Genomic DNA, 10,315 nt, shown 5'->3' with positions numbered 1-10,315 from the left:
TAGGAACTGGCCCGTTTTATTAATTTGTATTAAGAAATCTATTTCTTATGATAAAATTGACAATTACACCATTTCCTCACCAAAAAAAAAAAAAGTTGGTCCAGTGATTATATTATTATTTCTGCACGTTTGGATACTATGGTTTGATTTTCGTTGATTGCAAAAGTTCTTTTTCTTTTCACAAAAAGTTCAAAGCAAGTTTAACTCGGGAACTAAATAAGTTGAATCGGTTAAGACTGGTTTCCTGGTAAAATTGGCGGCTCCAACCTTGAAACCGGGCGAACCTACCTAGCACCAATCTAGGTTTTCCAAATCAGGAACAGAACCAGTCTTCTCCAAAACCAACCTTGAATCGGTTCTCTCCGGATCGGCCTTGAACCAATTGATCCAGTTCCTCGAGTTGAACCAAACCCGAAGTTCCTCCGGACAAACTTTTTACCGTCCTTACCTCATAGTGTAGCCACAAGGGAAATGAAATCCAATTTGACATTGTTAGTGCCAAGTGGTGTGCTATTTTTAACCCAACAATCTCACCATCAAATCATCTTAATCATGGTCTAAAATTTACGTACTTGATTACGTAAGCAGTTTTGGGATTTATTATGTTAACCCTCTTTTATTACTATAAAGAGGGCCGGTGGGCAAGGTCAAAAATATCAAAATAGACCAGTTCAAGACCAAAGGGCCTTACTTCAATTAGAATGAAGTTGAATGGCATATTGGAAAAAGTTCTCTATATAACACCCTGTCACCACAAACAAAGGCTAAGTGTCCACTAAAAGCTTTTCAACACTCCACTCCTCTCAAACCCCATATCCAAGAGCTTCTTCACAGCTTTCGTTTCATCTTTCAGAGGATTGATTTTGAACGCCAACAAGAAGAAGAAGACCAAGAGAGATGGCGATTTCAAGGAGTGGCAAGATCGACGGCGGAGGCATGTCGCGGAGGATTTCCAGCCGTCCGATCCCGAAGAGAGGGCAAGTGAAGGTGGGGATCGTGGTGGGGTTGGCACATTCTTTCGCTTCCATCTTCTCTCTCAATCTCAGGAACAAACGTGCTTAGGTTTCACAGTGCCATAAGTTTCTTCTTCTTCTAGAGAGGAAGGGAGGGAGGGAGGAAGGGGGGAAGGGGGAGAGATGGGTGTTGTGTTGCTGTTTGTCCTCGTTAGAGTTTTTGGGAATCTTAGGAACAACGGTTTGATTTTGCATTTAAGAGGTTTTTCTTTTTAATTTGTACAAATCTCCTTAGAAGGAATATAATTTTGCAGATGATTTGTGGTTCTCTCTCGTTGAGCAACAAAGTAGTTAACATTCAGTGCGTCGGACAAGATTTCACCAATACATTAGCCGACATGATCTCAAGCTTTGCTGTAATTAGGGTATGATTCGAACTCGAATTTTCCCAACTCCAATACATAAATTGACCAATCAGTTAAGCCCATGAGCAAAGTTTCGTATGTTAGCTCCTCATGATCCAAGCTTCCACTCAAGCGGCTTTCTTTGGGTTTATAAGTTTTGGCGAGCTGGACTCATTTCACGACAAAATTATATGTTCTTAGATATATTAAGATCGGCATATAAAATTGATGTGCGAATTCATATGACAAGGTCTCGATGATGAATTTGCGCCAAGTCCAAACATTTTATTGGACGAGTGATACTGTATAGTCATCACTCAAAGTGAACATTCTTGGAATAAATGTGATAGCTATCTAGTTCGCCAAAGAAAAGAGACATGGATGGTCTAGCATTCCTAACTTGCATAACTTTATCGGCTCTCTCTCTCTCTCTCTCTCTCTCTCTCTCTCTCTTTCTTCCATGGTCCAGATGATGCCCTTTGTACACAAATCGATCATGCACTTTTTGCTTGATGGGCATACAAGATTTCAAAGAAATGAAGATTTGACATCAAAAAATGGTACATGAATATATATATATATTTTCGTGCTAATATTCTCATTTTTATGTCACTTGCAATTATTTAAGCAAAGAATCAACTGTTTCATAATATAAATTCATGAAAAGTACACTAAAATTGTCAAAAGTTGTGTACGACACTCATTTTAGTATGAAAAATTTCAACTAGATTTATTGAGTGCCAAGTTTTTTGAAAAATGATCACTTAAATGCCAATTTCGATTTGCTTGATTGGAAATCTGACGTGGTATTTTTTTATTAGTATTTAAAGCCGACGTGGTTCGCCTTGTTGAAGTTGTTGTTGTTGTCCTGTATTGATTGTAAATGGGTCATGTATGCTCTTTATATTCATACAGTCTCTCTTCATCTATATCGGCTTACGCTTTTGGATTAGACTTTCTAACATGGTATCAGAGCCGGCGTTACTCCTTTTCGCGTATGTGGGCCCACCCGCCGTTAGTCAATTTCCACATACCCCGCCTAAGTTCCATTCAGTAATAAAAAAATAAAATTTTAAAAATAAAAAAATAAAAACTTAATTAGATTAAGATAATTAAAATTAAAATTAATCCGAAAAGAAAAAGAAAACAACAGGGGCCTCACTTTTGCGCAACCCCAGTTCTATTTTTTTTTTTTTACCTTTTTTTCAAATTTAATTTAATTTTTAAATGCTTTTAGCTTATTTTTAATTTTTGAAATCCACGTGGACTATATTTTTCAAAAATTTGCGACGTCAAATTAAAAAATTAATTATAAATGCCATGAGATCATTTTGGTTGGAATTTCTCGCGGGAGGCACTTAAGTGAACGTTTTTTTCTCCAATTTGGCACTTAAATGATTTGGCGGAAACTTTTGGAACTAAAGTGAGTGTTTTATACAATTTTTGGCACTTTTAATGTACTTCTCCGCTCTAAAATCTATCATAGTTGAAATCGCAAGTACTCGATTTATAAAAATACGTATCGTTATTTGCACTACTTCCATATGGAAGGCTAAAAGTAATGACAATCGAATTCCTAAACAAAAGAACAATTGATGTTACTTGAGAAAAATTATGATCATGTCGACATTAAGATGCTTGAGAAAGCGATTCTAATTTTTTTTTTTTTTAATTATAGTTACGGTTGGAAGAGCTACTCAGAAGCGGTGATGACGGTTGTCGGAGGAGTCGATGGAAGTATAGGAGCGAGTGACAGCGATGGTAGCTAGCTAGGCAAGCCAAGGCGGAGGAAGATAGAGAGAAGAGAGACGAAAGAATACATATGTTTAACCAAGTTATCCTTGTAAATACGATTTTACTAGGGACCATCGATCACAAATTAGTTGAACGGAAGTCAGGAGGGTAACATAGCTTTTAGGTAAAATATGCAGATTTAGGTGCAATTACATTGCTCGGAATTTAAAAGTACAGCTGATTAGATCCAAATCTAATTTTCTTTTGATAAGATCCGATAGAACGGCAAAAATGTCACCTATAAGATATATTCAATCAACCATTCCGCGTGAGGTCCATTGAACATGTTATCCTTCCTGTTCAACCAGTGTTCATGAGCCCCAATAATTTATATAATCTAGGGTTAGAGCATGTCTAATTGCTAATTAAATTAATCCGCCCCTTTCTTCATAATTTTTAATTCTTGATTATGCCCTGTACTGTCCTAATAAAGAAAGAGAACTCCAACAACATTGAGATCTTCAAATTCTTGACCAACATGATATTAATTAGGTTTAGTGGAGTGTCGCGTCTTATCAAAAGAACGATGCAGATTCTTTTCCACAATTATCATGTTAGGATGGAGGCTACATTGACATATTCTCAAGCAATTTGAAATTTTTTTAATGTTCCTCATTGCACATCAATTTATTTATTTCGTTATAATTAAACCTGCTTCATAATAATGTCAATACCCTGTGATGTAACGTACTCAAGACAGAATAAGACATGGGAAGACATCTACATAAGGTTGATCAAAGAAGTTTATCCATGTTTAACTGAATTGCGTAAAACATAAGACGTTTAGATCTTACATTAAAACTGGCATTTTTGAAGACGTTATTCCCATTGACCCAAGAAAAGAAAATTAAAAATTTAGTGCTCACATTTGGTTCGGCTTTAAGCCAACAAAAAATTATTATTTATGAGTTTCCGTCAATGTGAAAACAGAATATAAAAATTAAAGTATCGATAAAACAAAATTGGTGGGTGGAGTCATCATAGTTTGGTCCCTCTTGGAGACCCCACATCGATCATGACTTTTGTCAACCGGTCAAAAACTTTCGAAACAAAAAGCCACGTGCTCTTGATGCACTCACAGGACAAAGAAGCATATTTGATGGCTTTTGATCGAACAAAAGTAAAAATAAATAAATGAGAACCTACTTTGTGAAAATAAATAAATGAGAACCTACTTTGTGATACCCGGTTCCAATCTTTTGGAACCCGCCCACTTTTATATTTTGGGTAAAAAAAAGTCAAATTGTTATATGATCTATAAAAGGCACACCATTTTCTAAAAAACCATCCGTTGATGAAGTGGTCATGTTATCTTTTATTCATGTTGAAGACTGGTTTGATTTTCGGTAGATGTGTGTATATATGTGTGTGTAAAAGAAGCTTCAAGATCAATTTAACCTGGAATCCAAATCGGTTAAATCGGTTACCTAGCACCGATTTAGGTCCGCAAAATTGGAAACACAATAGGTTCAAGACTCGTTCTATCTCTCTAGAACCAACATGTGGAATTGGCCTTGAACCGGTCAATCCTGTCTAGTTTGCTCCAATTCCCAAGTTGAACCAAACCTGATGTTCACCCCTGTTAGCTTGTACCATTGCTTTCTCGGCAAGCCAAAAACTATATTGGATTTACCTCACAATTGTAGCCCCAAGGGAAATGAGATGTCCGATGTTTCATTGCTAGGGCCAAGTGGTGAGCTATTTTTAATCCAACAATCTCACATTTAAATCGTATTAATCATAGTGTGACATTTACGTACTTGTTTACGTTAGCAGTTTTCGGATTTATTAAGATAACCCTCCATTGTGTATCATTAGTGATTTGTTCAGACAACATGAGAGTTGGTGGGCGGGGTCAAAAACGTCAAAATAGACAAGTTCAAAAGCAAAGGGCCTCACTTCAATTATAATGAATTTAAAGGGCATATTAGAAAAAGTCGTTCTCTATATAACAGCCGTTCACAACAAGCAAAGGCAAGTGTTCACTAGAGCTTTCCAACACACCGCGCCTCTCGAGCTCCAAATCCAAGAGCTTCTTCAAAGCTTTCGTTTTCATCTTCCTAGGGTTGATTTTAAGTGCGAAGAAGAAGAAGAAGAAGAAGAAGAAGAGGAGGAGGTGGAAGAAAGAGAGATGGCAATATCAAGGAGTGGCAAGATCGACGGCCGAGGCCTGTCGCGGAAGATTTCGAGCCGTCCGATCCCAAAGAGAGGGCAAGTGAAGGTGGGGATTGTGGTGGGGTTGGCTCATTCTTTCGCTTCCATCTTCTCTCTCAATCTCAAAAACCGATGAACTGTTTTCTCAGTGACCAAGCACTTGGCATAAGCCTTCTTCTTCGGGAGAGAGATGGGTTTTTGTCGTTCTGTTTTTCCTGGTTATTGTTTTTGAAGATCTTAGGAAGAACGTTCGGGTCTTGTAATTAAGAGATTTTTCCTTTGAATTTTGTGTAACTCTCTTTGTAGAAGGAAGTTATAATTTTGCAGACCTTCTCTATATTTCTGCTTGAGCAAATCAAGCTTGCTCTAATTTGGAGTCTTGTTGTGATTCTAGCTCTAATCTTCTGAGCTGTAATACAATGGTTGACCAATCTGTTTAGCCAATGAACAAAGTTTTGATTGTTGGCTTTGCATGATGCAATTTCCCACTTATTATAATTGGAATTGAAGGATAGGGGGGAAATTGCACATCTGACCAGGTCCTTGCCCAAACTCGTTTCACTCTTCATTTTTGTTCTCTTCCTCACTGCATAAGCAAATCATTAGTATATTAGGACTTAATGCTGTGGCAAGGTAAATATGCCAAATTTGTGCCAATTTCGAACTTGTTATTTAACGAGCGATACTATATAGTTATGTATCACTGGCTCGCACGGCCTTAGGAGTTTTTTCTCAAGTCATCCTTTCTCACTACAAGAATATTAGAGAGAAAAACTCGTGGATAGAGAAGTTATGGATTCGTATTATTTGTGAGATGATATACATGAGGGGAGGAGACCTCTATATATACAAGTACCTCTAATTACAACCGTAGATCTCTCCTTAATCTAACAGAGGAAACTTATCTCCCCATCTACTAACTACCCACATTAACTACAAGAATACTCTTGAATAATGTGCATTTCCCATTTTACCTCTATGAGTATTCTAGAGTACTCAAAAAACCCTAAGCCCTTAGAAGCTTGAATATTTGTTCGATCATCTTGGATTATAGCTCGGTTCATCTTGCCTTGAAAACCTCTAGACACTAAGTCACGCTCAGTTCACCAAATGATACATTAGTATAAATATTCATATTAATGTCGGATTAATATTATCCTTGCGATGATTTAAGCATAGAATTAATTGCTTCACACGCTAACCTCTACCATGCATCTAATCGCAAGTTCTCAATTTTTCAAAGAAGTATCGGAGTTTTGCAACTTCATTGACTTCTTCAATTGTTTCTGCAACCCCTTCCATAGACAATGTTCAAAGTCATGGCAATTAAATTCACGTATTAAAGAAAACATTCGACCGAAAAAAAAAAAAGAACATAACGTTTATGGAAACTCTACAGATTTATTTAGGAGCAATTATAGGGCTTAAATTTTAAAATTGCATTCCATAAGTCCGAATCTAATTCTCCACTCGACGCAATCCGACACAACTGCACAGGTGTCCCTAGCCAAATACATTTAACCAAGCATTCCACCTGTGGTTCATTGAACGTGTTTTCCTTCTTGTTCAATCAGTGTTCACAACCACCGATAATTTATGTAATCCAGTGTTAGAGCATGTCTAATTGCTAATTAGATTAATCCGTCCCTTTCCTTCATAATTCTTAATTGAAGGATTCCGCCTTTTACTTTACTATACTCGGAAAGAAAGAGAACGGCAACAACTTTAAGATCTTCAAATTCTTTAATTAAGTGGAGTGTCACATTAATCATGTGAAAATAAGAACGATGCTGATTCTTTGCCAACTCTTGTCACAATAGAATGGAGGTCACATTCACATAATCTCAATTACCTTGAGAATTTTGGGAAAAGTGTAAAAAAAAAGTTCTAAATCTATTATATTGGTGCCAATTCAATCATAAACTTTTTATTGATACCAATTCAGTCCTAAACTTTTTGTATTTGTGCCAATTCAATCCCAAACTTTTTGTATTTGTGCCAATTCAGTATTAAATTTTTTGCATTTGTGCCAATTGAGTTAATCTAACCAATTTTTACTAGAAACTGCTGACGTAGACGTCGATTATCCTACGTCGCATGGCTAGCGCTAACGTAACATTTTTATATATTAATTTAATATATTTTTAAATATTTTAAATAATTTTTAATGCTATTTTTAATAATTATTTTTTTTCCTTTCCTTTTCTTGCAAATTTTTTTGGATTGGGACTCGGCAAGGGTTGCCGGCCGATCCTTGCCATCCCCATGCGAGGGCTAGTGACCCTAGCTGGTACTAGGCAAAGTCGCCGACACCCTCGCCTGCGGTTGGGCGAGGGCCGCAAAGCTCTCACTTGGGGCCGATGACCGTTCCAACCCCCAATTCAAAGAAAAAAATTGCAAGAAAAGAAAAGGAAAAAAAAAGAAAAACCCAAAAAAAATTATTAATTTTTTTAAATATTTAAGTAATATAAAAAAATACCACGTACGACACCACGTCATTGATTGTCAGCCAAAATTGACCGGATTGACTCAATTGACACAAATACAAAATATTTAGGACTGAATTGGCACAAATACAAAATGTTTAGAACTAAATTAATACCAATAAAAGGTTTAGGACTGAATTAACACTAATGCGAAAAGTTTAGAATTGAATTGACACTAATAAAAGGTTTAAGATTGAATTGACACTTTTCTCGAAAAGGTCACTATTGCACATTATTTTGTGCTACTTCTCATCGGTCAATGAATTTGCCTCATTGGATTCGTTATAACTGAATCGGCTATATGGTAATGTCCATACCATACGGCCAAACCTACTTAAGACAGGATAAGACATCACGAAGACATCAAAGGAATGACAGAATGTTATTCATATTTGACTCAATTGTGTAAGATATAAGACATGTGTCAATCTTATGTTAGAATTGACAAAAATGAATAAAATACATAAAAGAAAAAGTCAGTGTTCACATTTGGTCTGCTTTAAGCCAACCAAAAAAGTTCTTTACGAGCTTCCCTCAATGTGAAACCCTCGAATTTAATTAGTAAAGAATTGAAAAAAAAAATTTGGTGGGTGAAATCAGAATGGTTTGGTACGTCTTGGAGACCCCATGTGGATCATGACTTCTGTCAACCGGTCAAAAACTTTCGAAAAGAAAGACCCACGTGCTTCTTGAACGCACGTCACCAGTCAAAGAAGCATATTCATAGGTTTTAATCGTTCAAAAAGCAAACAAATAATTACTTAAATAAAAGTAATAAAGTGACAAAGAGATTCCTTGCCCATTACCCAATACTTTACCTAATAAACTCAGATTAATTTATGTACAAAAATTAGCTGTACTCGGCAGATTTTAAGGTGCTGCCGTCGCAGGACAAAGTTTATGCTCCTTAAATTACAAAACATAAAAGAAATGTTGCGCATACTTATTTTCGTACGTTCAATGGTTTCATTTCTAACTTGTAGAATATACAATGACATGATTATTAAACGTTGTGTAAGTAAATCTAATTCTTATAATAGAATATACAAGTTACTCCATATTCCCACAAAAACGTATATTAGTCAAGTGATTATATTTATTTTTCATGTTGGAAACTATGATTTGAATTTCACAGACTGCAAAAGTTTCTTTATTTTTTTTCTAAAAGAAGCTTCGAGACGGTTTTGACTCAGAAACCGAATGTTGAACCAGTTTATCTTGGTTCCTAGGAAGAATTGGCGGTTCTAACCTTGGAATTGGGCGCGAACTGGCCTAGCACCAATCTAGATTTGCAAAATCAGGCACAGAATCGGTTTCTCTAGAACCTGCCTTGAATCGTTTCTCCCCAAATCTGCTTTGAACCGGTTGGTCCACGCCAGTTTGGCTTTCCTCGAGTTGAACTAAGCTCGATATTCGCCTCTACAAACTTTTTTACCTCACAATATAGCCACAAAGGAAAATGAAATCCAATTTGACATGGCTAGTGCCAAGTGGTGTGCTATCTTTAATCCAACAATCTCACCTCTGAGTCATCTTAATCATAGTGTGACATTTACGTACTTGATTACGTAAGCAGTTTTCGGATTTATTAAGATAATCCCTTTTTCTTATTATAATGAGGGTTAGTGGGCGAGACCAAAAAGGTCAAAATAGACGGGTTCAGAATCAAAGGGCCTCCCTTCAATTATAATGAACTTGAAGGGCATATTAGAAAAAGTCGTTCTCTATATATAACAGCCGGTCACCACAAGCAAAGGCAAGTTTTCCGTAAAGCTTTCCAACACATCACTCCTCTCAAACCCAAAATCCAAGAGCTTCGTCAAAGCTTTCGTTCAATCTTTCAGAGGATTGTTTTTTAGCACCAAGAAGAAGATGGCGATTTCAAGGAGTGGCAACATCAACGGTGGAGGCATGTCGCAGAGGATTTCGAGCCGTCCGATCCCGAAGAGAGGGCAAGTGAAGGTGGGGATTGTGGTGGGGTTGGCTTATTCTTTTGCTTCCATCTTCTCTCTCAATCTCAGGAGCAAACGTGCTTAGGTTTCACAGTGCCATAAGTTTCTTCTGGAGAGAGATGGGTGTTGTGTTGCTGTTTTTCCTAGTTAGTGTTTTTGGGAATCTTAGGAAGAACGGTTTGGTCTTGTAATTAAGAGGTCTTTCTGTTTAATTTTGTACAAAGTTTTGTAGAAGGGACATAATTTTGCAGATGCTTTGTGGTTCTCTCTCGTTGAGCAACGAAGTAGTTGACGTTCATGTACACCGGACAAGATTTCATCAACAAAGTACAGCCGATATGAGCTCAAGCTTTGCTGTAATTAGGAGTTGGGTTACGATTCAAACTCGAATTTTCTCAACTCCAAATACATTAATTGACCAATCAGTTAAGCCCATTAGCAAAAGTTTTGTTTGTCAACTCCGCATGTCCAGTTTTCGTTGTTTTATTTTCTTTTGGTCGTTGTTTTGGCCGGTCCTCGCATTGTATATTTTGTGGTCTCCTGCAACACCCTTGCACCAGTCACGACGCCCC

General features: G+C 36.9%; 1 long non-coding RNA gene across 1 annotated transcript; it reads left to right on the top strand.

The window, feature by feature from the left end:
- The first annotated feature begins 1,203 nt into the window (after nucleotides 1–1,203).
- Nucleotides 1,204–10,103, top strand: LOC125314408. Its single transcript, XR_007197907.1, has 3 exons — nucleotides 1,204–1,300; nucleotides 4,992–4,996; nucleotides 10,077–10,103. It is a non-coding gene; the product is annotated as an uncharacterized LOC125314408 (long non-coding RNA).
- The last annotated feature ends 212 nt before the right edge of the window (nucleotides 10,104–10,315 follow it).

The sequence above is a fragment of the Rhodamnia argentea genome, chromosome 3 (assembly GCF_020921035.1).
Source record: "Rhodamnia argentea isolate NSW1041297 chromosome 3, ASM2092103v1, whole genome shotgun sequence".
NCBI lineage: Eukaryota > Viridiplantae > Streptophyta > Magnoliopsida > Myrtales > Myrtaceae > Rhodamnia > Rhodamnia argentea.
Note: the sequence above shows the minus strand (reverse complement) of the source record. Positions and strands in the feature narration are given on the sequence as shown.